The sequence below is a fragment of the Moschus berezovskii genome, chromosome 20 (genome assembly GCF_049115385.1).
Source record: "Moschus berezovskii isolate FMDL1 chromosome 20, NW_MosBer_1.0, whole genome shotgun sequence".
In the NCBI taxonomy this organism is placed as follows: domain Eukaryota; kingdom Metazoa; phylum Chordata; class Mammalia; order Artiodactyla; family Moschidae; genus Moschus; species Moschus berezovskii.
The window spans coordinates 26,036,333-26,063,608 of NC_142479.1; positions in this window are offsets into that span (position 1 = coordinate 26,036,333).

Genomic DNA, 27,276 nt, shown 5'->3' on the forward strand with positions numbered 1-27,276 from the left:
GGGGAGCTGGAAGAAGATTCAAGGAGCCATGGGAATTGTAAACACGCTTTATTTTGGGGTGGTTGATGCAGCGGCCGGGGACTTTCCGAGTGGCCTTATTTAGCACTGCCAACAGAAGCGGCGACTCTCCAAAGAGTTGTATAATGGTGCACCTGTACCATATCCTGTATGAGTCCATTTATCACATAAGCATGCTAAGTCATTGTCTACAGGAAATGAGGCAAGAAAGCCTGACTGCCGCCATCTTGGAGAGCCTGACTGCCGCCATCTTGGCCTGGTAATGCTCCCCCACAGAGGGATACCTAGGACAGGCTCCCCAGAGCAGACTCTCCCAGTGTTCTTGGCATACAGCAGGTGCTTAGCAGGTGATTGTTGGATTACCCCAGTAGATGCCATGCTGGAAAACTTGCAAGCTATCGATTTCACCATTGGCCAATGGATGAACTTACCCATCACTCAAATACTCTACGTCTAGAATTATACTCAGAGTTGTGTAATAGTCAAGAGATATATGTGTGTTTTTATTCTGACCTTCATGGGTCTGGAAATCTTGTTCAGAAGTCAGTTCCATCACACGTGACACAAATTGAGCAAAATATGCGACAGTTCCCATGTAAGACCATGTAACGGAGAAGACTGTGGGAGTGGATGTAAAAGCAATTTTTTAAAAATTAATTATTTTTTATTTTTGGCTGAGCTGGGTTTTCATTACTATGCACAGGCTTTCTCTAGTTGCAGTGAGCAGGGGCTACTCTCTAGTAATAGTTTGTGGGCTTTTCATTGAGGTGGCTTCTCTTGTTGCGGAGAATGGGCCTTAGGGTATGTGGGCTTCAACAGTTGCCTCACATGGTCTTATTTGCCCTGTGGCATGAGGAATCTTCCCGGACCAGGGATCAAACCTGTGTCCCCTGCATTGGCAGGCAGATTCTTAATCACTGGACCATCACAGAAGTCTCAGCAATGTCTCTACATTGTTGTGCTGATGTAACACTGTGTGCATGCTAAGTCATGTCAGACTCTTTGTGACCCTGTGGATTGTAACCCTCTGGACTCCTCTGTCCATGGGATTCCCCAGGCAAGAATAATGGAGTGGGTTGCCATTTCCTCTTCAATCCCAAACCAGAGATCGAACCCAAGTCTCCTGTGTCTCCTGCACTGCAGGCGAATTCTTTACTGCTTGAACCATTGGGGAAACCTGATGTAATAGTGATGGGTTTCCCTTGTAGCTCAGTTGTTAAAGAATCTGCCTACAATGTGGGAGAACTGGATTTGATCCCTGAGTTGGGAAGATCCCCTGGAGAAGGGAACGGCTACCCACTCCAGTATTCTTGCCTGGAGAATTCCATGGACAGAGGAGCCTGGTGGGCTACAGTCCATTGGGTCTCAAAGAGTCAGACAGAAGACTAACACACTTTACTTTTCAGGGCTGAGTCAAACTGCAATGATTTTCATGGGCAAAACAAACACAGTCTGGCAAGCATGGGGTCGCAAAAAGTCGGACCCGACTGAGCGACTTTCACTCAGTAATAAAGATCACCATCATCATCATAGATGCCTTTCTCTGAGCAGTCAATGAAGCTACTACTAAGTACCTGCTACTTAGTAGCACACGCTAATTACTTTACAGATGTTGTCTCATTTAATCTGCCTAACGACCCTAACAGGCTAATATTACCCCCTGTCTGAGGTCGCATAGCCACAGAAGCTAGAATTTGAACCTGAGTCCGTCTTGCTCCAAAGCCACGTTCTTGGTGTTGACACCCACAACACGCACTCAGCCTTCTGCCCTACTTTAGGCCTGTGTGTGTGTGGCTTCTTTAAATATGACTCTAAGGCAACCCACTCCAGTACTCTTGCCTGGAAGATCTCATGAACACAGGAGTGTGGTAGGTTACAGTCCGTGGGATCGTGAAGAGTCCAGCACGACTGAGCGACTTCACTTTCACACATTGGAGAAGGAAATGGCAACCCACTCCAGTGTTTTTGCCTGGAGAATCCCAGGGATGAGGGAGCCTGGTGGGCTGCTGTCTATGGGGTTGCACAGAGTCGGACACGACTGAAGTGACTTAGCAGCAAGACCTTTTAAACTCTCTCCCCACCAACAGGCCACCATATCTTTCCAGACCAGTGGCTCTCAAACTCACACAAAAGGGTCCAGACAAGTGAGAGAAGAAGGGGAACTGGCCGAAACCTGGGGCTCCTTTGCTTCCACCCTGTTTGAGAGTGGGGCGCACAAGCCGACACTGTCCCAGCATCACCCCCGCTGCTCTGCCCCATCTGTGCCCCTGACCCTCCTGTTTTCCTCTGTGCAGACTTGCTCTCGTGAGGTCTGCCTGAAATGCCAGGAATAAAGTTGTCTCTAAAGCCAACTCTCCTTGATTTTACCTTAGGGCACGCCTCTCACCCTGTTCCTCACCCAGGTGTGTTTCCCTGGGGGTGGATTCAGGTCCTATGGGTGCCCAGTAACTTCTCCCCTCTAGGACTGTGCCTGGGAGCTGCAGCTCTCCTGTTCTGTTCTCGGGGCCTCTGGCAATTAGGTGCTGGATTACTTTGTTTCTTCTTATTTTTTGGCTCTGCCGCGTGGCCTGCAGGATTTTAGTTCCCTGACCAGGTATCTTCCCCCTGCAGTGGAAGCTCGGAGTCCTTACCACTGGATCACTAGGGAGGCCCCTGTGTGCTGGATTTCAGTTCCACCCTCTCCTGCTCCTGTGGTCACACAGTCTCCAGGTTAATGTGGTAGGACACTAAGAGGACAAACCCATTCGACCTCCTCAAATCACTGCGTTGGCTTCTGGAGACATTGCAGTGAAAATCACCCTACAGAGACAACTAAAGGAAATCAACCCCGAATGTTCATCGGAAGGACTGATACTAAAGCTGAAGCTTCAATACTGTGGCCAACTCGTTAGAAAAGACCCTGATGCTGGGAGAGACTGAAGGCAGGAGGAGAAGGGGTGACAGAGAATGGGATGGTTGGATGGCATCACCGACTCAATGGGTATGAGTTTGAGCAGGCTCTGGGAGATGGTGAAGGACAGGGGTGCTGCAGTGCTTGGGGTGGCAAAGAGGCGGACACGCCTGAGCGACTGAACGATGACCACTGCCACCACTGCTGTGACTGCCACTCTCGCAGTGCCTGCTACCACTGTTCTCGCTACCACTACTTCCACCATCACTGCTGGCAGCTGTAGCTGTGACCACTGTTAATACCAGCACCACCAGACTTCCTCCTACCTCTACTGTCATCGCCACCGCTCCTACCATCATTAATCGGTTGGTGGTTTAGTCCCTAAATCGTATCCAACTCTTTGCAAGCCCATGAACTATAGCCCGCCAGGCTCCTCTGTCCATGGGATTCTCCAGGCAAGAATACTGCAGTGTGTTGCCATTTCCTTCTCCAGGGGATCTTCCCGACCCAGGGGTCAAACCCAGGTCTCCTGCATTGCAGGCAGCTTCTTTACCAACTGAGCTATGCGGGAAGCCCGCCGTTGGTACCTCCATTACTATTTATTACAATTACTACTACTGCCCCTGTTATGGCTGGCTGCTGTCGCCAAAGACTTGTGTGCCTGACTCAGGGTATTTTACTTAAATTGCCTCATTCCATTCTCACAGCAATCCTTGAGGTAGGAAATACCCCCATCCTTATTTTACAGATAAGATAACTAAGCCTTGAAGAGACCCATGAGTTGTCAGAATTTCCACTGCTGCTAAGAGGCGAGTCAGGCTCTGAATCCGAATCGTCTGACTTTTGGAGCCCACGCACTTCATCCCTGGGCTCGGTGGTCTGCCGGGTGAGGAGGTAACACGAGCATTGCAGTCAGGGAGGCCTGGGTTAGACGCCCCACCTAGGTGGGTAACAGGCAAGTTAGTCTTCCCTGTAAAATGGGAGTTTCCCTGACATGTACAGGGTTCTTTTGAGGATTAAATGAGAGGATGTATATAAAACACGTAACAGAGAAGCTACACATAATCTACCCTGATTCCCAGGGAGCCTAGCAGACCTTCTATCTCTGACACTCCGCCCACAGCCAACAATAGGTCCTCTACAAACGTTTGCAGAATGACTCACTCTCCACTGAGGCCATACAAACTATGCGTTAATCATTCATTTGTTCACTCACTCATCACACAATTATTGAGTACCTACTGTATGCCAGGCACAGCGCTCAGATCGTGGGGGATAGAACGTGAGGAAAGCAGATATGGTCACTGCCCTGGCAGACCATGCGCTGGTGGGATTTTCTGTGTGCAGGCTCCAGGGTCTGCAAAGGCCAGTGTGGACAGGGAGGCACAGAACAGCTAGGTGGTGGCACCACAGGTGGTGGTGGTGGTGGTTTAGTCGCTAAGTCGTGTCCGACTCTTTGCAACCCCATGGCCTATAGCTTGCCAGGCTCCACTGCTCATGGAATTCTCCAGGCAAGAATATTGGAGTGGGTTGCCATTTCCTTCTCCAGGGGATCTTCCCAACCCAGGAATTGAACCCAGGTCTCCTGCATTGCAGGCGGATTCTTTACTAACTGAGCTATGAGGGAAGCCAGGTCAAATAACGTCTTAGGAGACTGGGAAATGGAGAGCTGAAAGGGAGAGAACTCCCATCAAAGGAAAGAGAAATTCTGCTGGTGGATGGATCAGGCAAATCTTGTCAAGGGAAAGGAAGTGGCCAAAGGTAGCAGCCCAGAGACGCATGCCAGGTGACTGGTGCCTCTTCGAGGGTACTAACCTATTCTCCGATAGCAGTTTCATTGAAGAGGAGGCACCGGGATGGTGGAGGTGACTTCAGAATTGGTAAGGGACAGATTACTAACCAAGAGAAAAAACTCCTATCTCATGCCAGGCACTGGACTGGACTCTAATTCTTGCCACTCACAAATGGGCCCCCACTTCACAGATGAGAACACTGAGGCTCCAGACAGTCAGTGACTTACTCAAGTTACGGAATGCGGATGTCAGCATGGAAACCTGGATCCACTTTTTTCCAAAGCCCAGACTCTTTCCATCATGGGACACGTTGTCTCTTTCTTTTACTGAGGAGGCAGGAGGCCCAGGGAACTCTCCTCCCTCAGATCTGGTCCCCCAGGCAAGAGGAGTGGTCTCAAGCAGTGTTTCCTGTGACCTAAGGGAATGGCAACGTCTTCCATATGAAGGAAGCAGTGCTTGGCACCGCATAGGGCCATTGATGGAACGAGGTCAAGGCCATTGGGCAGTGTGGGGAGTGAAAGGCTGTGGAGAACAGCAGTTAGTATCAGGCGGACTTTGGCTTGAATCTCAGTTGGGCCATTTTTTTTTTAACCTCTTTAAGCCTCAGTTTCCTCCTCTGTAAAGTAGAAGGTAAACTCATGGTACTTATTGTAGGATTAAATCAGTTACTACAAGAAGAGCTTCTGCAATGCATGTATACGGTAAGCACCCGATGTGTATTACTAGTTATCAGTGCTTTTTTTTTTTAGTTCTTTGTTTATTTACTGTTTATTTTTGGTCTGCACTGAGTCTCTGTTGCTGCGTGTGGGCTTTTTCTAGTTGCAGTGAGTGGGCTTTTCCTTGCAGTGGCCGCACTTGTGGAGCTCAAGAGAGGGTGCCGGAGGGTGGAGGTTTCCGTAGTTGAGGCCCACGGGCTCAGTAGTTGAGGTGCACGGGCTTGCTGGCCCACAGGATGTGGGATCTTCCCAGACCAGGGATCAAACCCGTGTCCCCTGCTTGGGCAGGTAGAGTCTTACCCACTGGACCACCAGAGAAGTGCTATGACTGTTCTTTTACTAGAAGGACCTAGCACCATGCTTGGTCCTCAGGATGCAGCTAGCTGCTCGGCTTCCTTTTTTCTTGGGCCTGACAACATTCTGGCCACCATACCCCTTACCCGAGTCAAGTGGGTGCTTGGTGAGCTTATGCATTTTTATAAGGTTCTGTTTTTTCGTGTGATGCTCCAGTGCCGTTGGACACGTCAGCTCCTGACCTTTCAGCCGGTGGAGCGCTTCCCATAAACAGAGCCGTAAAAGCCCACCGGTTTTCTCCTTGGCACTTGGTGCTCTCCCTCTGTCCTTCACCATTTGAATAGTGACGTCATATTCCAACATCCTCTCACCTCTGCTGAAAAAGTCCTCCCCGTGATTCCCTCCTGAGCACTCAGCAGTCCCCGGAGGGGAAGTTGTGGTTCCAACAAGGTGCAAGCATCATGAAACCGAGACAGAACTGGTGGGGTGGAGAAGTTACTCAAACGTAGGAGACAGAGAAAAACACCTACGTGCATTTATAAAGCCCCCGTCAGTGACCAAGTCAGGTTTTTTTGTTTGTTTGTTTTTGAGGCTTGCTGTTAAGACCTTGGCATGAAAACATTTAAGAACATATAAGTAGAATAAAACATCCACTCATTTCCTCCCCTAAATGCTAGGCCAACGACTTTCCTCTGTGACTGCTTTCAAGTTTTCAAACATTTTTATCTATTTTATTTTGGCTGCGCTGGGTTTCCCTATCCATGTTGCATAAGCTTCTCTTGCTGCGGAGCCTGGGCTCTAGGTCGAGCGGGCTCAGTAGTGTCCTGAAGGCTCTAGATCAAGTGGACTCAGTAGTGGTATCCCGTCGGCTTCATTGCCCGTGGCACATGGGATCTTAGTTCCCCAACCAGAAACCCACGTCCCAAGCATTGAAAGGCAGATACTTAACCACTGGATCACCAGGGAAGTCTCTGCTTTCAGTTTTTACACATATTTTTATGGATATTATAATCAAACTGTGGGTTTAATTTGGAGTCCTTCTCTGATCCCATAACGTTCTTTCAGGAAGGCCTCTTTCACCTCGCTGAAACCTCTTCACGCTCACCGTGGAGGTCATGGCATCATGTTTCACTCCTGACACTCACCGCTCGGGTGTCTGGGTCCCAAGTAATCCTGGGCGTGAGCGGAACACAGCCTTTGCTTCAAGCCTGGGTTCCTCCATTTATTAGGCATTCAGTGATCGCTTAGTGCTCCGAGCCTTGCTTTCCACATCTGTGATGGAGGCGTTGTGAGCTTTGGAAGGCTGTCCAGACCTGTGAGAGAACCGTTTCAACAAATAACAGCTAGCAAGGGAGATGTGCTGTGGTTAACTTATTGTGGGATAGTTTTAAATGACACCAAGTTGGACATCTTCTATAGATTTTCTTTTCCTTTTGATTTTTTTTTGATAATTTGGCCCAATTTCTTTTGATAATTTAGACCTCTTTGTGGCTTTTGATATGCCATGTCAATTTGCCTTCTGGAAAGCTGCTACGAATTCACAGAGTTGACAGTGTAACCTGTATTTGATCCCAAGTTAGCAGAAAAGGAAGGTGCGGGGACAGTAACGTCAGTAATGCAGCTCAGCAATAGGCAGGTTCTTTAGGAACCAAGATGCTGCAGTTAATGGAATTTTGATGTTGGAAGCTAGCAACTGGCAAGACGATGTGGAGGTTGTGGAAGTTAGGCAGGGCATAGTTTTAGACCAACCAAAGGCAGACGTTTACCGTCTGGGTATTTGTTAAAACATGTACTCCAGTTGTTGTTGTTCAGCTGCTAAGTCATGTCTGACTCTTTGCGACCCCATGGACTGCAGCACACCAGGCTCCCCTGTCCTTCACTATCTCCCGGAGTTTGCTCAAATGCATGTCCATTGTGTCGGTGATCGTACCTGACCATCTCATCCTCTGTCACCCCCTTCTCCTTTTATATTCAGTCTTTCCCAGGATCAGGGTCTTTTCCAACGAGTCAGCTCTTCACATCAGGTGGCAAAGTACTGGACCTTCAGCTTCAGCATCAGTCCCAGTAGGGTTCAAGGATCTGATGTCAGAATGCGTCTCTTCCCCAAATACACACTGCTATGTTTAAAATGGATAACCAACAAGGACCCGTTATGTCGCACAAGGAACTCTACTCAGTATTATGTGGTAGCTGGATGGGAAGGGAGTTTTGGGGGAGACCGGATAGATGTATATATGGCTGAATCCCTTCACCGTTCACCTGAAACTGTCACAACATGGTCAATCAGCTGTGCCCCAATACAAAGTAAACAGTTTAAAAATAAACAGAAAAGAGGTCTCCTCCCTCATTGTATTTCTGGCATGGGGTGGGGGGAAAGTCTAAACAAAATTTCTGCTTAAACCTCTGTGGGGAGTTAAACTGCTCCATGGAAGTGGTTCCACTTATCGATTCTTTGTTTTATAATACACTAAAGCTATTGCTTTGCTGGTTTTTATTTTGAATTTTTACTTGAGTTTTATTTTTTAGTTTCTGCCCAGCCAGACTGTAAACCTCAGTGCACAAGTACCATTTGGCTATTTGGGGGATGGAAAATTCGGTCCTACGAAATTTTCACTGATGAACAGAACACTGAGTTGAGAACTGCTTGATCTGGGTTCAGGACCTCATTCTCTAGTTACCTTCCAGTGTGATTTGGGGGCAATTTCCCCTTTCCCAAATTCTGATGCTTCCCTCCATGAAGACTTACTGCTGTAGGGGTCATGCTACAGGTGACTGATGGAAATATAGCCCTTGGACCAGAGTCTCCTTAAATTATTTTTCATAATGTCCTTGGTGGTCCAGTGGTTAAGATCCTGCACTTCTAATGCAAGAGATGGGGGCTCTAACCCTGCTCAGGGAGCTAAGATTCCACATGACAAGCAGCACAGCCAGAAACAAACAAATAAATAAAATTATTTTTCATTTCTAATTGCTAAAATGATCTGAATTCCCAAGTTCAAGGGCACTTCTTGACTCTGCCCCATCCATCATTATTCACCTATACTATTCCATAGTCCCATGGGAACTTCTGGAGGAATCCACACCTTTATATTGAAGATACTGAACTACATAATATTGAAGGTCTCCATCTAGGTCTTATTTCCAAAAATGATTTGGAGAATGTTGGAACTGACCCAGGAAAAACACCTGGGCATTGAAAAGTAGTTAGGTCATTATTTCTTAAGTTTGATTTACAAAAATGATAACTAGAAACAAGCCAGTGTCCAACACTAGGGGATAGTTAAGTAAATTGTGGCACATTCACATCATAAAATATTTTGGGGGCCATTAAAAACATAAGAGCTTGAAAGAACATGGAAAAAGACTTCTGGGATAATGTTCAGACAATAAAATCAAGTATGACGTCAATTAAGTACTAAAAACATGCCTGTGTATAGAAAAGAAAACTGGAAGGAAATATCCAAAATGCCTTAATGATTTCTTTTTTCTGGGTCTGTGTATTCATATTTTGATTTTACTTTTTATTTCTTTTTAAATTTTCTTGGCCATGGGGTATGTGGGGTCTTAATTCCCCAACCAAGGATCAAACCCACACCCTTGCATTAGAAGTGTGGAGTCTAACCACTGTACCCCCAGGAAAGTCCTGGTATTCAGATTTTGGTTGATTTTATTTTTTTTCAAATTTTGATGTGAGAGTTGGACTGTGAAGAAGGCTGATTGCCGAAGAATCGATGCTTTTGAACTGTGGTGTTGGAGAAGACTCTTGAGAGTCCCTTATACTGCAAGGAGATCCAACCAGTCCATTCTAAAGGAGATCAACCCTGGATGTTCATTGGAGGGACTGATGCTAAAGCTGAAACTGCAATACTTTGGCCACCTCATGCGACGAGTTGACTCACTGGAAAAGACTGTGATGCTGGGAAAGGTTGGGGGCGGGAGGAGAAGGGGACGACAGAGAATGAGATGGCTGGAGGGCATCACCGACTCTGTGGACATGAGTTTGAGTGTACTCCGGGGGTTGGTGATGGACAGGGAGGCCTGGCGTGCTGTGATTCATGGGGTCACGGAGAGTCGGACACGACTGAGCGACTGAACAACAACAACAACAACAAAAATATTTTACTAAATTTTATATAATTTATTTCTATTTTTAATCAGAAAAATTTTATTCAGGCCTTATAAAAATGTTGAGACTAATCTAATCAGGAATCAAATTATTCCAAAGTTTAAAATTTTTCTAATGCTAGAAGGTAAGGTAAGAATAATCAATGATGACATTAAAGTAAATATGTGGATGAGGAAAATGGGCAAAAATTTCCCCTTTTTACAAAAATAAAACTGCTTGGCAAGATATATTGAGAGTATTTTGAATCTGAGTCAGAGAACGTGGGTTCAAACCCCAGTAGAATTCTGGCTGAATGACCTTGAGCATAGTTAACTAATATTTCTAGCTGTCGGTTTCTTCATTTATAAAATGTATCTCTCAGGATTGTTGTAAAATCAAATGAGATAATGTCTGTAGAACTCTTCTGTACAATGTTCAGTTTGGTAGAGAAGACTAATAACTGGGGGAGAAAAAGGGAAGGGGCCCTTCCTTGCTTTCCTTTGAAGGAATATAGCAAGAGTTTTCAACCTGTGGGTCCTGGTCCATTTAATGGGATATAAAGTCAATTTGTAGGTTCACAGACAGAAACCAGTGGTTCTTCAAAGAATATGTTTGAAAATGCCAGCGGATGGCAGAGTAATGTTATTTTTTGTGAAGTATACACACCAGATTATGATGTAAAACATATATCTTACTGCCCTGAGGACCTAAGATGACTGAGAGGGCTGGAGAGTCTTTTGCTTTGAGGTCAATACCCTTGGGGAGACCAGAATAGCACAGGCCCCTTTCTCGTGTTTGCTGCATGAAACTCAACAGAACCTACGTCTGGTGGCTCGTGAGTTAGTTTCAGGAGGAGAGGGGAAGTTAAAGTGGGGGAGGGTTTATGCTACTGCCTGTAGTGAAATATTGACGGGTGTAACCTGCTCTTCCATTTGTAAATCTTTTTGCACATATGATCCATCCTTCCTTCCTTCTTTCCAAAAGAAACTTATTAGGCAGTCAGTGATGTGGCCTGAATTGCCTGCCCCTCAAATATACATGTTGAAACTCTAACCCTCAAGATGACTACATTTGGAGATTTGGAACTTTCAAGAAATAATGAAAATTAAAAGAAGTCAGAAGAGTAGAGCCCTAATCTAATATAACTGGGGTCCTTATAAGAAGATGAGGGCTTCCCAGGTGGCGCAGTGGTAAAGAATCTACCTGCCAATGCAAGAGACACAAGATATGCAGGTTTGATCCTTGGGTTGGGAAGATCCCCTGGAGTAGGAAATGGCAACCCACTCCAGTATTCTTTGCCTGAAGAATCCCATGGATAGAGGAGCCCGGCAGGCTACAGTCCATGGGGTTGCAAAGAGTCAGACATGACAGAGCTTGAGCTATCCTCTAAGAAGATGAAAAGAAACCAGGGATAAACACAGAGAGAAAAGGCCTTGTGATGACACAGGAAGAAGGAGGCTGTCTACAAATCAAGGAGAGAGGCCTTGAGAGAAATCAAACCTGCTGACATATTGTTCCTTGGATTTCCAGCCTCCAGAACTGTGAGAAAATAATGTTTCTGTTGCTTAAGACACTCAGTCAGTGGTATTTTGTTACAGAAACTCTAGCAAACTTATACACTGCTATGTGCTACATGTGGTCCTAGGTGCTGGGGTGGGTGGGGGGCGGGGTGGTGGTGGTCCAGAGATGAAAAGATCAGGTCCTTGTCTTTCTGGAGACAGATACACAAATCATCATTTACAAGGCAATGTGTTAATTGCAGTGTGATACTGAATGCTGTTTAAGGTTCAAAGGGGCTCAAAGGTAAGTGTCTCTAAGTCTTCCCAAGGGAACAGGGGCAGTGTCTCAGAGGAGGAAATTCTAGAGGCTTTTTCATTCACCCTATTTTCTGACACATTTTTTTTTCCTTTTTGGCTACACATGCTCTTTGCTGGGGTGCTAGGATTCTTCTCATTGTGACTCACTGGTTTAGTTGCCCTGAGGACTGCAGGATCTTAGCTCCTCAATCAGGGATTGAACTCTCATCCTCTGCACTGGAAGGCAGATTCTTAACCACTGGATGACCAGGGTAATCTCTCCGACACAGTTAATACCAGGTCAAAGCGCACATTTCTGATTTGGATGCCTTTATTTCCAATCTCTGACTATACCAATAGCAGACACAAGGTCTCAGATTGAAGGTGTACCGGTGATACCTTCACGGGAAAGGCTATGGTCTTTAAGGAACAAGTGGAGGGGCCACCAGAGGCTCTGACTGAGGGGCATTCAGAACTAAGGTAGGTTGTCAAACGCAGGGAAGGCCCAGAAATGAGAGAGGCAGCTCACAAAGACACGACCCTCTCTCTGCACAGGGGATTGATCCTTGCCCTCTCCATACATGGTCCCCTGTAAGCTTGTAGAGAATTTTCTTCATGAGTGATGTGTCCCACACCTACCCCACCTTGGAAGTTTCTAGCTTTAGATGGCAAAGCCTGGAATCACTTCCAACATCCTACTCCAAACCTTTATTCTCGACATGAAGGACCTGCAAGCTCTTTCTGTAAAGGGCAAGATGGTGAATATTTTTGGCTTTGAACATGCTATGGTCTAGCCAACTGATGGACTTGGCCATTGTAGTATAAAAGTGGCCGTAGTTAATCTATAAACAAACTCACGTGGCTGTGTACCAACAAGACTTTACTTACAGACACTGAAATTTGAATTTTACCTAATTTTCTTGTCATGAAATGTTATTTTTTGTTTGTTTTCTTTTCAACCATCCAAAAATGTGCAAACCATTCTCAACTCATGGGTGTCCAAACCAGAGGGCTATAGTTTCCCTGCCCTTGACTTAACGTGGTCACATACATCTTTCATGAATGTGATGACTTCTTTTTCCCCCAAGTGAATCCAGGAAGTCCTGATAGTATCAAAGAGAAGGTTAAGGATGGTTGAGCTTGCTTTACAGCTCTTGAGCCTTCACAGATCAGTTCTGAAGTTCTCCTTGATAATAGTCCAAGAGGATTTTATTAAAAGGACATATGCCCATATTCTATTTCATTATTTATTGATTTATTTTGGCTACACCGGGTCTTCCTTGAGGTACAAGGGCTCATCGTTGAGGTGTGCTGGCTTTCTCTAGTTACGATCCATAACAGAGGCAGGGGGCTTCTCTTGTTGCCTCGCAGAGTGTAAGATATTAGCTCCCCCAGCAGGGATTGAACCCCTGTCCGCCGCATTGGAAGGCAGATTCTTAAGCACTGAGCCAGCTGGGGAAGTCCCCTCATCCCTATATTTCCATAAATGCATTTAAAATATACTAGGAGCATTTGCATAGAGACTTGGGTCAACTCTTCCCCTGGCTGGGCCTTGGTTTCCCATTTGTAAACTGATCTAGACAACCTCTCAGGCTCCCTCTCCAAAATTCCAGTGTCCCCAGAAGAGCTACCTCCATTCCCACTCCCACGCTACCACTCTTGTGCTCTGCCTCTGATCATGCACTTGGGGTCTGTTGCCTCTGAGGCACTCTGCTCAGCTTAGCTGCTTTCCCCCTGTTAATCTTTAAGAAAGCAGTATTAGTCACTCAGTCGTGTTTGACTCTTTGTGACCCCATGGACTGCAGCCCTCCAGGCTCCTCTGTTTATGGGATTCTCCAGGTAAGAATATTGGAGTGGGTTTCCATGCTCTTCTCCAGGGGATCTTTTCTAAGAAAGAAAGGATAAGATATACAGAATTGGAGGGCTGAGGCTTTTGCATCTTTCTTGGCAGCAACTCTTGGGTGGCTCCTTCGAGGAACTTACTTCCTCATCTTTGTTCCCTTTCCCAGCCTATTTCAAAGAGCCCTTTGGAGAACTTGCTGTCAGAGTTGGCATGCCCATCCCCAGGGGGAATGGGGCAGACTCCAGGTACCCAGCAGCTCCAGGCTGGCTCAGGGGACCCCATCTCAGTTTCTCTGGCAGGAAGTGACTATGACCTGAGGGCCCCAGACACTGTTTATAGGCCACAATCATTGCCAGCAAAGAAAAATGCCCAGGGCAATGTAATTAAATGTAAATGAGATTATTACTGAAACAAGGGTTTTTGTTGCTGTTTTTGTGTTTTTCATTCTGTAAGAAAAAAATCCCACGGAGTCAGAGTAGCAGAGTTAAGGAGCTCTCACTCAGAGCACCCCAGCTATATGATAACCGATAGGCAGATGGCCACCCCTTTTCATCACAATTTCCCCCTCTGGCCAGCACCATACTAAGAAGTCAGGCATTCACGCCCTGTCTGGGACGGTATCTCAAAACCAGGTGGACTCAGAGGAACCAGAGAGGCTGAAGTCTGGGTCAATATCTTCTGATTAGTACTGCAGAGACACTGGGGATGTGGGAGAGGATGGGGTCCTTGGGCCTCTGAGTATGCATGCCTGAAGGAGGCTGCCTTGGGTACACTTCTGCTTGAAAACTCAGAAAAAAAAAAAAGTGTTAGCGTTAGTTCCTAGAGAGGGAAATGAGTGCCCTGCAAGGAAATACATTGAAGTTTCCTGTGGTTAACCCAGGGAAATAGTTGGTTCTTCCTTCTCCTGTCACCTAGGATACTATGAACAGACTTTCACCCTAACCACACACGTTTCCGGTCTGCATTTTCCTGTGGCCTTTGAACTCTCAGCTTTGAGAGCCTGGATCTTTTCTTTGTCTCTTATACGTTGTTGCTCTTTTTCAGTCTCTCAATACCAACCCACATGCTGTGTGTCCACAGCACAGGGTCTGTCTTGGGTTAAATCCTTGCTAGTCGGAGTGTGGTCTGTGGACCAGTGGCACTGGAATCCCTGGGAGCTTGTTAAAAATGCAGAACCTCAGGCCCTATCCCAAACCTTCTTAATCAGAATCTGCATTTTAAACACCACCCTGCGTGATCTGTGGTCGGTTACTATCTGAGAAGCACTGGATTCAGTTCAGTTCAGTCGCTCAGTCGTGTCCGACTCTTTGCGACCCCATGAATCACAGCACGCCAGGCCTCCCTGTCCATCACCAACTCCCGGAGTTCATTCAAACTCATGTCCTCTGAGTCAGTGATACTATCCAGCCATCTCATTCTCTGTCGTCCCCTTCTCCTCCTGCCCCCAATCCTTCCTAGCGTCAGAGTCTTTTCCAGTGAGTCAACTCGTCGCATGAGGTGACCAAAGTATTGGAGTTTCAGCTTTAGCCTCAGTCCTTCCAATGAACACCCAGGACTGATCTCCTTTAGGATGGACTGGCTGGATCTCCTTGCAGTCCAGAACAGGTATTTGCTGAGTGTATATGACGGTCCTAGTGTTGCTGACACTATTTGCCACTGTCTTGATGTGCAATTTTTTAAGTTTTAATTTAAAAAGATTTTTTATGGCCACACCACATGCAGGATTCTAGTTCCCTGATCAGATCAGGGATCAAACCAGCTCTCCGCTGCATTGGGAGGACAGAATCTTAACCACCGGCCAGCCAGAGAATTCCCTCATTGGTGTGCAATTTTTAGTAAGCAATTGAACAGTCTTGGGCCTCAACTGCTTTTGTGAAGTGAAGTGAAATCGCTCAGTCGTGTCTGCTCTTTGCAACCCCATGGACTGTAGCCCACCAGGCTCTTTCATCCATGGAATTTTCTAGGCAAGAGTACTGGAGTGGGTTGCCATTTCCTTCTCCAGGGGATCTTCCCGACCCAGGGATTGAACACGCATTGTGGGCAGACACTTTACCGTCTGAGCCACAAGGGAATCAACCCAACTGCCTTTGGACTAGATCACATAGGACAAAAACAATTTGAAGCAGAACTTTACAGAACTATGGTTTTCCCTGGTGGCTCAGACAATAAGGAATCTGCCTGCAGTGTGGGAAACTTGGGTTTGACCCCTGGGTTGGGAAGATCCCCTGGAGAAGGGAATGATTACCCACTCCAGTATTCTTGCCTGGAGAATTCCACACATACAGGAGCCTGGCAGGTTAAGTCCAAGGGGTCACAAAGAGTCGGACACGACTGAGCGAATTTCACTTTCACTTACAGAACTATAGGATGAACCAGGCGTGAGCCCTGACTTCAGGGGGTTTTGATTACAGTGATGAAGATGAAAAATATGTGCAAGCAGTGATAATACAAAGTGAAAAGTGGCAGGTGCCCCAAGAGACGTGCAGAGCAGGGGCTCTGGGCTTCAGAGAAAGAGCAGGCTCCTGCAGGTTTGTTCTAAGTTCTGCCCTTCTGTGGCTTCAAGGGGAAAATGAATTTCATGTGGTAGGGCTTGCTGAGACACCTTATACTTTACAAGCTACCATGAAGTGAGGTCCAAAAATGCTGCTCCCACTGTTCAGGAGAAAGGGGAATTTTGAAAAGTATTATTATTTTAGATGTAATCCCATAGACTGACTTATTGGTATGAACCAGAATTTTTTTGTTTGTTTGTTTGTTTTGGCCACCGTGTGGCATGTGGGATCTTAGTTCCCTGACCAGGGATTGAACTCATACCCCCTGCAGTCGAAGTGCAGAGTCTTAACCACTGGACCACCAGGGAAGTTCCAGAAGGGAAATTGTTTAGGAGGAATGCCAAAGATTCTAAGTAGGAGAATAAATGAAAATAAAATGAAAAAAAATCACAGAAAAGTTTCCATTTTATCCATGTTTCGTATCATCCAGACTGTGAGGGTTTGGAGAGCCCTCATCCTGTTCAGCTCTGTGTCCCCTGGTGGCTCAGATGGTAAAGAATCCACGTGCAGTGCAGGAGACCCAGGTTCAATCCCTGGATCGGGAAGGTCCCCTGGAGAAGGGAATGGCAACCCACTCCAGTATTCTTGCCTGGAGAATCCCCTGGACAGAGGAGCCTGGTGGGCTACAGTCCATGGGGTTGCAAAGAGTCAGGCAGAAAACTAGCACACTTTACTTTTCAGGGCTGAGTCAAACTGCAATGATTTTCATGGGAGAAACAAACAGAGCCTTCTCTGGGGTAGTTTCAGGGCAGTATAAATAAAAATCCTATAATATAGCAAATTAATATCCTGTCTTCATTCTAGAAAGGCAGATTGTAGAAACTATTTCCTTCAGTTGCTCAGGCTTGCATGGGAATTTTCTGAGGACCAGTCTTCCTCCTATATAAGCCTTGCACATTTCTTTTTTTTTGATTAAGGCTATATTATATACTGCTTAATACATACACATTTTTATAAACCTTGTATTTTATATTGGAGTGTAGCTGATTAACAATGTTATGATAGTTTCAGGTAGACAGCAAAGGAACTCAGTCATACCTATACGTGTATCTATCCTCCCCCAAACTCTCCTCTCACCTAAGCCTTGCACATTTCTAACACCCATGAAGAAGAGCTCATCAGTAATGTGCCTTGACATTGGACAGCTAGCATTGTTGGGAATAAATTGCAATACACAGAAAGCTCTTTAGAACAATTCTTTGGGTCTTCTAATACGCCATAAGTTGGGTCAATAGAATTGCTTCCATTTTGAATAACACAAAAAGATATATTTTCTGACTATTGTCACCAAATGTAACTGGGAGAGAACCTTGGTTCATGTGCCAAGCAAGATGTGTCCACTAGAGTCACTGAACCCTATGTCTTATTTCCATATGTCTAAGAAAGATGGCGGAGAAGGCAATGGCACTCCACTCCAGTACTCTTGCCTGGAAAATCCCATGGATGGAGGTGCCTGGTAGGCTGCAGTCCATGGGGTTTCGAAGAGTTGGACATGATTGAGTGACTTCACTTTCACTTTTCACTTTCATGCATTGGAGAAGGAAATGGCAACCCACTCCAGTGTTCTTGCCTGGAGAATCCCAGGGACAGAGAAACCTGGTGGGCTGCCGTCTATGGGGTTGCACAGAGTCGGACACGACTGAAGCGACTTAGCTGCAGCAGCAGCAGGAAAGATGGACAAGGTTCTTGGATTTCTATTTCTGATGTCAAGCTTCTCCTTTGAGTACATGGAAAAACTCATGCATATGGAATCTAGAAAGTTGGTACTGATGAACCTATTTGCAGGGAAACAATGGACATGCAGACCTAGAGAACAGACTCGTGGACCCAGTAGGGGAAGAAGAGGTTTGGACGAATTGAGAGAGTAGCATGGAAACATATATATTATCACATGTGAAAGAGAGAGCCAGTGGGAATGTGCTGTGTGACACAGGGAGCTCAACCCAGTGCTCTGTGACAACCTAGAGGGGTGGGATGGGGTGGGAGACGGGAGGGAGGTTCAAGAGGGAGGGGACATGTGTATACCTGTGGCTGATTCGTGATGCATGGCAGAAACCGGCTCAATATTGTAAAGCAATTATCCCCCAATAAAAAATATTATTTAAAAAAGTATAGACTTTAGAGCTGGAGGAATCTTGCATATCATTCATCAGAATGAAATTTCTGGAAATGTCTGGTTAATGAGATTGACTGACATGGCCTTGTTTCTCTACAAATTCATAGAAAATCTGGATTAAGTAGGACAAAAATTTTCCCTCAAAGACACTGTCGAGATTGTAAGAAAGAACTAAAGAGAAGGGTTCAGAGTTAGCATAGTAAGTAGGCACCGACCTTGGTGACCGACAGGGCTCTCAGGCTCAGAGACAGGCTAGGGAGGCTAAGCTTCAGCACTGAGCGAAGGCACAGAAGAAAGCTGAGCATAAGGGAGGTGAATTCTAAGCGTTCCTCTGTATCCGAATGGGGACTGGAGAGTTGCTCGCCAACTTAGGGAATTTACCAGGAGTCTTAACACGCACCTGGGACTCTGGATGGAAGAGCAGATGCTCATGAGCAAGTGTAAACCCAAGCCAGGGTCATATGTCAGTGTGGAGTTTGAATTGATAATAGCCAGGTGCTGCAGTCTAAGAACCAGTCTGAACCAGCAAAATCACTAGGGTCCTAGAAGAGTCATACGTGAAACTGCACGAAAGATAATCACTGCTGAAGATGAGACCACGATGAAAACTCACAAACGACATTAGGAACCGAAGCACCAGGAGGGAGAGTTAACAGAAAAAAATAAATGGGAGCATTTGTATCTGTAATACAAAGCTATCGATAATAGAACATTCTGGAAAAGACTATAAAATGTGTGTGTTTAAAATATTTAAAGAGGTAAAAGGCTAAGAAAGGGGCACAGTTTTTAGTATTTAGAATAAGGGTGTCTGAAAAAACGGACTTTTTAATAATGAAAAATATAGGTCATTGAAACCAAAAACTTAATAAACTGGTCAGATGATAAAAAAGCTACAAATGAAAAGAAAATTAGTGATATGAAATGTGGAACTAAGGAAATCACCCAAAATGAAACATAGTTAAGTAAAGAGAAATATGTTATGGAAGGAGGTTAAGAGACATAACATATAGAATGAGAAGGTCCAACATACTTTTAATAGAGATTTTAAAAGAGAGTCTAGAGGAAATTTAGAAATGGCAATATTTAAAGGGATCCTGGCTTCGAAATTTGGAAAAAAGATATATGAGTTCTTGGATTAAAGGAGTATATTGAGTCACATGCAAGATAAATAAAAACAACTATACACATAGACACATCAGCATAATGAAGCTGCAGAAGTAACATAGAACAAAACACAAAAATGTTAAAAGCTATGTTTGTTAAATGTTAGAAGTGTGAAAAGGTATGAATACAAACACGTTTCCTATATAGCAACGTCAGACTGAAACGAGACCTCTTATTAGCCACCAAATGTGTCAGAACACAGTGGAAATAATCTTTAAAGTGCAAAGGAAGAATACTCATTGGTGTATATATTTATACCCAGCTGAACTATTATTCAAGAGAGATGGCAAGATAATGACATTTTCAAGCAAAGACAGAGTTTATCATCATAAACTGCTACTGGAGGGACTACTGAAGGATGTGCTTCAAGAAGTGAGTTGAGCCCAGATAGAAGGAGGTGCCTTGCAAGAAGCAATATGAGCAAAAATAAAATATATATGTAAGCCCATTGCTATATCTAAATAATCATCAGCTACAAAAATTTTAAAGTAATTTTAGAGGTTTAAAAATAAAGCTAAAATACTAAGACACAATAGGAATTTAGTAAGAACAGTTAAAATGTTCTAAGTCTTTCTATTTGGGGATGAGAAGTTAGAGATACTGGTAAACTTTATAGTCATTAAAGAAAGTATTTACATTAAAATTTTAAGGGTTCCTACAAGAAGAATGGAAATAAAGTGGAAAACTTCCAAACCAAACCAAAGAAGATACAGTCAATTTGGGTAGAATGCATAAAAAGAAGCGATTGAAAGAAAACGCAAAATAAAATGGTAGAAATTATTTCATCAGTATCAGTAATCATGACAACTCTAATTGGAGGAAACTTAAAATTTCTGAACACACAAACACGAGACGCTGGGCGCTGTTGTGTTGCAGACTAGTGGGTTGGACTAAAGGGACAAACAAAGTGGATGACAATGGAGAATCCCAGTGCTCTCGGGCAGAAGGAGGGGCGCCTCCCTTTCAGTCTGTAGGGAGAAGGTTGCAGAAGACTTCCTGAAGGCGGCGACCCTTTAGCTGCATCCTGGGGGATGAGTAAGAAGGCAGAAGGGATAGGAAGGGTGTGCCAGGGAACGGTTACAGCAGGTGCGAAGTCATGAAAGTGTGAGAGAGCAAGGAATGCTCTGGTCCAACCTTCTTTTTGAACCTGAACTTCTGAACAGGTAAGGAGACGGTCCCAAGGTCACCCATCTGGTTAGGAACAGAGCCAGGATTTGGACCCAAGACTCCCACCTCCTCGAACACCCCCTCGCTACTGTACCACGGTGCCTTAGGTGTGCAGCAGGAGGTTCGGTGACTGCATATCGTTGAGATTCCAGCCGACTTGGGTGTGGGGGCTGGCTGTATCTCTGGCTTATCCTGGGCTGGAGCAGAGCCAGGAACTGGGCAGTTTCCAGAGCTGAGCAGTCCAGCTCACCCCAAGGAAGCCATGGCACCGATGCCCAGTTTAATCATTAACTCCAAGTTCACAGGGCTGGAGCTGGAATGCACAGGACCTGGGGAGCAGTCTGGGTCTCCAGGGAGCTAAGAGAAAGATGGCTCTTGAGATGAGAAGGGACTCAAGTTTATTTTATTATTTATTTTATTTTTGGCTGCACTGGAACTTCGTTGCGGGGCACAGGCTTCTACAATTGTTGGCAGGAGGGCTTCTCTAGTTGTGGGACGTGGGCTCTAGAAGGCATGGGCTCAACAGCTGCAGCACAAGGGTTTAGCTGCAGCATGTGGGATCTTAATTCCCTGACCAGGGATTGAACCTTGACCCCCTGCACTGGGAGCATGGAGTCTTATCCACTGGACCACCAGGAAAGTCCCAGAAACCAAGTTTAGACCGTGGTCTTTTGTCCCTGAATGGGTCTATACTCCGGGTTCAGGAATAAGTGTTTTTGCTGTTCCTCTCCATTTTGTTCCGGAGAAGGCAATGGCAAGCCACTCCAGTACTGTTGCCTAGAAAATCCCACGGATGGAGGAGCCTGGTAGGCTGCAGTCCGTGGGGTCGCTAAGGGTTGGACATGACCGAGCGACTTCACTTTCACACATTGGAGAAGGAAATGGCAACCCACTCCAGTGTTCTTGCCTGGAGAATCCCAGGGACGGGAGAGCCTGATGGGCTTCTGTCTATGGGGTCACACAGAGTCGGACACGACTGAAGTGACTTAGCAGCAGCAGCTCCATTTTGTTGGAGTTTACTTATCATCTTGTTAACTTGATTTCAGAATCCCTGTCAATATTCACAATATATCATACTTGCCTCTGCTGCAGCCCTTACCCTGCACAGTAAGTCTTTACACATCCATCTACCCCAATAAACCGCAACCTCCCAGAGGGCAGGACTCAGTCTTTTAACTTAGTATCCTTGGTGTCTGGCAGAGCCTGGTACAAAGTAGGTGCTCATTGTTTGCTGACTGGTTAAATAGATGATAGCCTTCCCTGATAGCTCAGTTGGTAAAGAACCCAAAGCAGGAGACCCCGGTTCGATTCCTGGGTCAAACTATTCCTGAATAGATGAGGCCTTAATTCTGCATAAAGGTGTTCCAAAGCACATGACTTTTTTTTTTTTAATTAAAAGAAATGGAGAGTGACTTTGCATAAAAAGTTCAACAGAGGTTCACAAATATTTCTTAGGATATTCCGTGCTATCTTCATATATTACAGAGTCAAGATGAGGTCCACTGGTCTAAATGGATGAAATGTTGCTAAGGAGTTAAGTCTTCTCCCCTTTCCCGGTTACTGTTTAGGTGACAGCAGAGCATATTGAAGGTTGCTTGGGCACATTAGGGAGAGGGGTGTTCTTTAAGCATGAAAGTGAAAGGGTTAGCTACTTAGTTGGGTCTGACTCTTTGCGACCCCATGGACTATAACCCGCCAGGCTCCTCCATCCTTGGAATTCTCCAGGCAAGACTACTGGAGTGGGTCACCATTCCCTTCTCCAGGGGATCTTTCCGAGCTAGGGGTCAAACCCAAGTCTCAAGCATGAGGTGACATTTTTTACTGAGGAGACAAAAGCCCCGTGGAGGGCAAATTCCACCAGCAAGATAAAGCTAACTGCTCCTTATAATTTCTGAAAGCCTGCAGTTGGGAAGATTGCATTTGCAGTGGCATCACCAAGCCCTGAGGACACAGCTGTAAAGAAACTTCTGGATTCCATCGAAGAAACGTTCCAATGGAAAGGCAGATACAGGAGGTGGCAACATTTCCGTTTCTTTCTGGTGAACCTGATTTTCCTGATCTGTAAGATAGAGGCGGTCATCTCTTTTTCATGAGGCACTTGTTGAGATTAAATGGAATGCTGGCAAAGGAGCCTTGGTTCCTAGAAAATGCTCAGTCATGGCGCAAACATCTTTTCTCTATTTTTGAAAGTAAGAATCCTGAACGTGTATAGAACCAGAGATGTGGAAATAAATTCTGCTGTTAGAGACCATATGACTGGTGACCAGGGATTCAGCAGCCCCATCCAGAAGGGATAGAGTCATTCTGCTTACTACTGGCTTCCAGTGCAAACATCTGCTGATGGTGTAGTCGAGCCAGCCCTGGAGGATGCTGGGAGAAGACACGTTCCTTGCAGGAACAGTCGCTGTCCCGGAAAAGCCAGCTTGCCTGGTTGGGGTTGAGCCAGAAAGACTGACTCTCACCCTAGCAAATTCTCTTTCACTCCAAGGTCCTGGATACAGTGGGAAGACTGCCCAACGTCACGGAGCCTCCTTCTGTACCAACCTCTGGGTCCTCGCTGCTGCTGCTGCTGCTAAGTCACTTCAGTCGTGTCCGACTCTGTGTGACCCCATAGACGGAAGCCCACCAGGCTCCCCCGTCCCTGGGATTCTCCAGGCAAGAACACTGGAGTGGGTTGCCGTTTCCTTCTCCAATGTGTGAAAGTGAAAAGTGAAAGTGAAGTCGTTCAGTCGTGTCCGACCCCTAGCGACCCCACGGACTGCAGCCTACCAGGCTCCTCCATCCATGGGATTCTCCAGGCAAGAGTACTGGAGTGGCTTGCCATTGCCTTCCCCGTGGGTCCTCGCTGGTGGGTCGCAAATAATCGAATCAGTTTGCCTGCATCTCTTTCTACCACCTGTAAGCTCTCAGAGACCTGTAAGCTCTTTAGAGTTTCCAGTGGGTGGGGATTGTGGTGTGAATTAATTCAGAAAAGACCTAGGCTTAGATCCCTCCAGCTTCCCACCTGCTCTAGGTCCCAGCATCATCTGAGCACCCCTGGTCACCTGGTTTCTTTCCCCTTGGCCTTTCCATTTCTCTCCATTGTTCCAAAGAACTGAGGTGAAATGAGAAGTCAATTGCCAAGGGAGATCCTCTCCTGGGGAAAATTTCCTGTTTCTGCCTACGGGCATGAAGACCCTGGGTGGGAAGGCCAGTGCGGGGCACTCTCCCAGAACCAGCCCTGGGGTGACAGGTGCAGGCTGTACCCACCCTTTTATGGTGTGTGTGTGTGGGGGGCGGTGGTGGGGAAGGAGAGGGTTTAAAAGAGGAGGAGGAAGAAGAAATACTGTATAGAGACCCCAAGGCTGCTCCATTACTCCAAGCCTGCCCCTACCCGAAACTGTAGTCTCCACCAAGTCCCAGAGAGGGAGGGAGAGGCAGAGAGCTGGGGGTGGGGGAGAAAGAGACGGAGAGGGGGAATCAAAGAAAATTGCAAAAGTCAATGGCCTGGAACCAGAGGCAGCCTCAGCAACTGCAGTGTGACTTTGATTCCCCTATCATAACCCTGAATTAAAAATTCAGGCAATTATCTGCATGGCTTCCTTCTGATTAGAACGAGCCGGAGCCTCATTAATGCATCGGCACAGAGGAAAGCCATTAGGGTCTGTGAAATGGAATGTTTCTCTGAGAACAGGTTCCGCTTGATGTAGAATACCCAGCAAAAAGAAATTTCACACATTTTTGAGCTCAGAGTCACAGGACGGCACCCTGCTTCAGGGCTGCAGACCCTGCCACAGTCGTCTCCTCTCAGCTGGTTCTGGGTGAAAGCCACCTTTGTTTCCCAGCCTTCTCTGGTACCTCCATCCGCTGGAGTTGTGTGTGCTGGTGTGTGTGTGTGAGGGAGTTGAGGGGCCAGAAGGGACTTCCTGGCTGTCCTGAGACATTGAGTCAGACTGGATGCCTGAGCTCAGAGTCCTTGAGCCGTGAGGAGCCCTGGAACTTTGGGGGGATTCACTGCCCTCCTTTGCTAGAAGAACCAGAAGCAGGTTTGTTGGGGGCAGTGAAGGTCCGAGACTCCAGAAAAGATCAGTGTATCTGCATGTTCCCAAGAGTCCTGGCACTTTCATGACCCGTATACTGACTTGGGCATCCCAAGGTGGCCCAAGCAGGATCTGGGGAAGCTGAGCCAGCCTTGGGGGCTTGTTGCTTAGAAAGGGGTGAAGGATTAGCATTAAGGAGGGCACCGTTTATTCATTGCTTATTCTGTGAGCTGGAAGCTTCCAGAGATGCAAATCTACCATCCTGTGCCTAAGGGGGTTAAAAAAAAAAGTGAAGTGTTAGTCACTCAGTCTTGTCCAGCTCTTTGCGACCCCATGGACTGTAGCCCGCCAGCCTCCTCTATCCATGGAATTCTCCAGGCCAGAATACGGGAGTGGGTAGCCATCTTCTTCAGGGGATCTTCCTGACCCAGGGATCGAACCTGGTCTCCTGCATTGCAGGCAGATTCTTTCCTTACTGAGCCACCAGGGAAGCATCCACACAATAACTGGCATTCAGAGGCTCTCATGAACCCCCTCTTTAGGATTTCTAGGGTGCAGCTCCCTTCTTCAAATGACTGTGCATTGCTTACAGGAGAACCCAAGAGCAGTTTTCCAAAGTGACCACCCTTGCTGCCCTGGTAAGTTCATCTCTTGGGCTTGACCCTATGTCCTCTAGGTTTTCTTCAAGTTGGTGGATGGGACTTGGGTTCCCCCAGATCGACAGCTCAACATTCCTCTAATACAGGGATTCTGGGGACACCAAACATTTATCCTTGGGATAAGCTACATAAAGTAACCTCTTTAGGAGAAAAGCCAATCTGACATGATGAGGACTAGAAAATCGTGAAAAGGTTTTTGTAGGAAGAAAACTAGTCATGGTCATTAAGGTGCCAACCAAGAAAGCATTTTCCTTCAAAGTATTGGAACAAGCCACCTTATTCTCCTGGCACACCTGTCCACTATTCAGGGTTAAAAAACCAGGGCCAAGTGTCTGTGCAAAGCTATAAACACAGCCAGACGGTCGTGAGAATAATCGAGTCGATGTGTCAATGACACAATTTGTACCAACGGCGCCCCCTACTGGACAACAGAAACACTAGGCAACCCGCGGTCATTCAAGTTTTTCAGAATGTTTCCAGTTCCATCCCACGTTGGAGGGGACATTCCTGGTCACCAGGGAGTTTTTCTACAGCATGTTTTCAATAATGCGGACAGTTTTATGGGTGTCAGACTCCTTGAGGTTACCTCAACCTCTAAGACAAACAAGATGCTTGGTGATTCAACCATGTTCCTTTGTGGGTTCTGAGTGTCTGTTTTTTTCTAACTCTTTGCTCTCCTTGGACCAACACTCGCCAGAGTTAAACAGAGTTGAGAATGAGTTGTGACCACGGATGATCCTCATGTAAAGGGCTGACCTAAAGGCACCCGGGGTCTTGGGTGGCTGGAGGTTATCTCTCGAGCCTCACCGGCTGGTATGGGAGTGAAAGGGACTGGCCAAAGGTCAGGAATGTGGGCCTTCTGGAGAGGGAAGCCACTCCACCAGCTTCACGGCCGAGCCTTTCTCTCTGTCGCTGCAAAGAATCAAATCTCAGCCTTTGCACCTTAGCCCCGTCTGCTGCATTCCTCAATATTTTAAACACAGACCCTCTGCTCAGTCCGACCATCCCTTTCTTGCCAAGAGAACACAGTCTCTACCTTTGAACCTTGTCACTCCTTATTCGTTCCACGAATGTTTTCTCTGGACAACTGTTCTGTGCCAGACATTGTTCCAGGAAGGGAAGCTATAGCACTAAACGTGAAACAGAAAGGCTCTGATGTTCTCGTTGGGGATGCTGTGCTGCGCTGTGCTAGGTCGCTCAGTTGTGTCTGACTGTGCAACCCTATGGACTGCAGCCCACCAGGTTCCCCTGTCCATGGGATTCTCCAGGCAAGAATACTGGAATTGGTTGCCTTGCCCTCCTCCAGGGGATCTTCCCGATCCAGAGATGGAACCCAGGTCTCCTGCATTGCAGGCAGATTCTTTACCGTCTGAGCCCCCAGGGAAGCCCCTCGTTTGGGGATACAATTATAGAAAGACAAGTGTGAGTGAGCGGTGTAAGTGCTGCGAAGAAGCCAGGCTGGGAGAGAGGGGGAGAGGGAGGGTGGCTGCTTCACCGGGGGAGGGAGCGTCTCTCTGCAAAGCCCTTTGGAAAAGCTTCGTGCTCCGTCCACACTGGTGATCTGTCTGCTTTCTCTCCTTTTAAACCAGGACTGCCTCTCCCGTGAAACTTCCCCAGTTCATGTTCCCTCTCCAGTGACTCTGCCCTTCAGCTCATCTCTGCTCAAGCTTCTTCCTTCTCAGAAAGATGTTCGATGATCTTAGCTTGTGATCTCCTGGAGAAAAAGGGTCCTGTCTTCCACTTCTCTGCTTTGCTACCAGGGCAGGTGGCGGTAGGGGAGGCGATGTGGAGACAAGCATGTCTACTCTGTGCTAAAAACACTCACGCATTCCTTCCTCTAGTCCTCACAAAACTTCTGCAGACTCTGGCTTATTGTCCACATTTTATAAACAAGGAAAGTGGGGCTTTGTTTATCCCAGGGCACACAACCAGTGAGTGGTGGAACTGGGGCCTGAACCCTGATCTTTTTAGCATCGTGGTCTGTACTCTTCCCACCCCGGAGCCTATCTGTGAAGTATTCCTGCGGTGGCGTCTGTGAGCGATGCGTACAAGGAAGGGATAAGCTTTGTTCTCTCATCGAAGAGCTGTGCAAAAAAAGCGAGACGCTCCTGCCCCTGTATCTCGGGTTGGAGATTCTTCCTTCA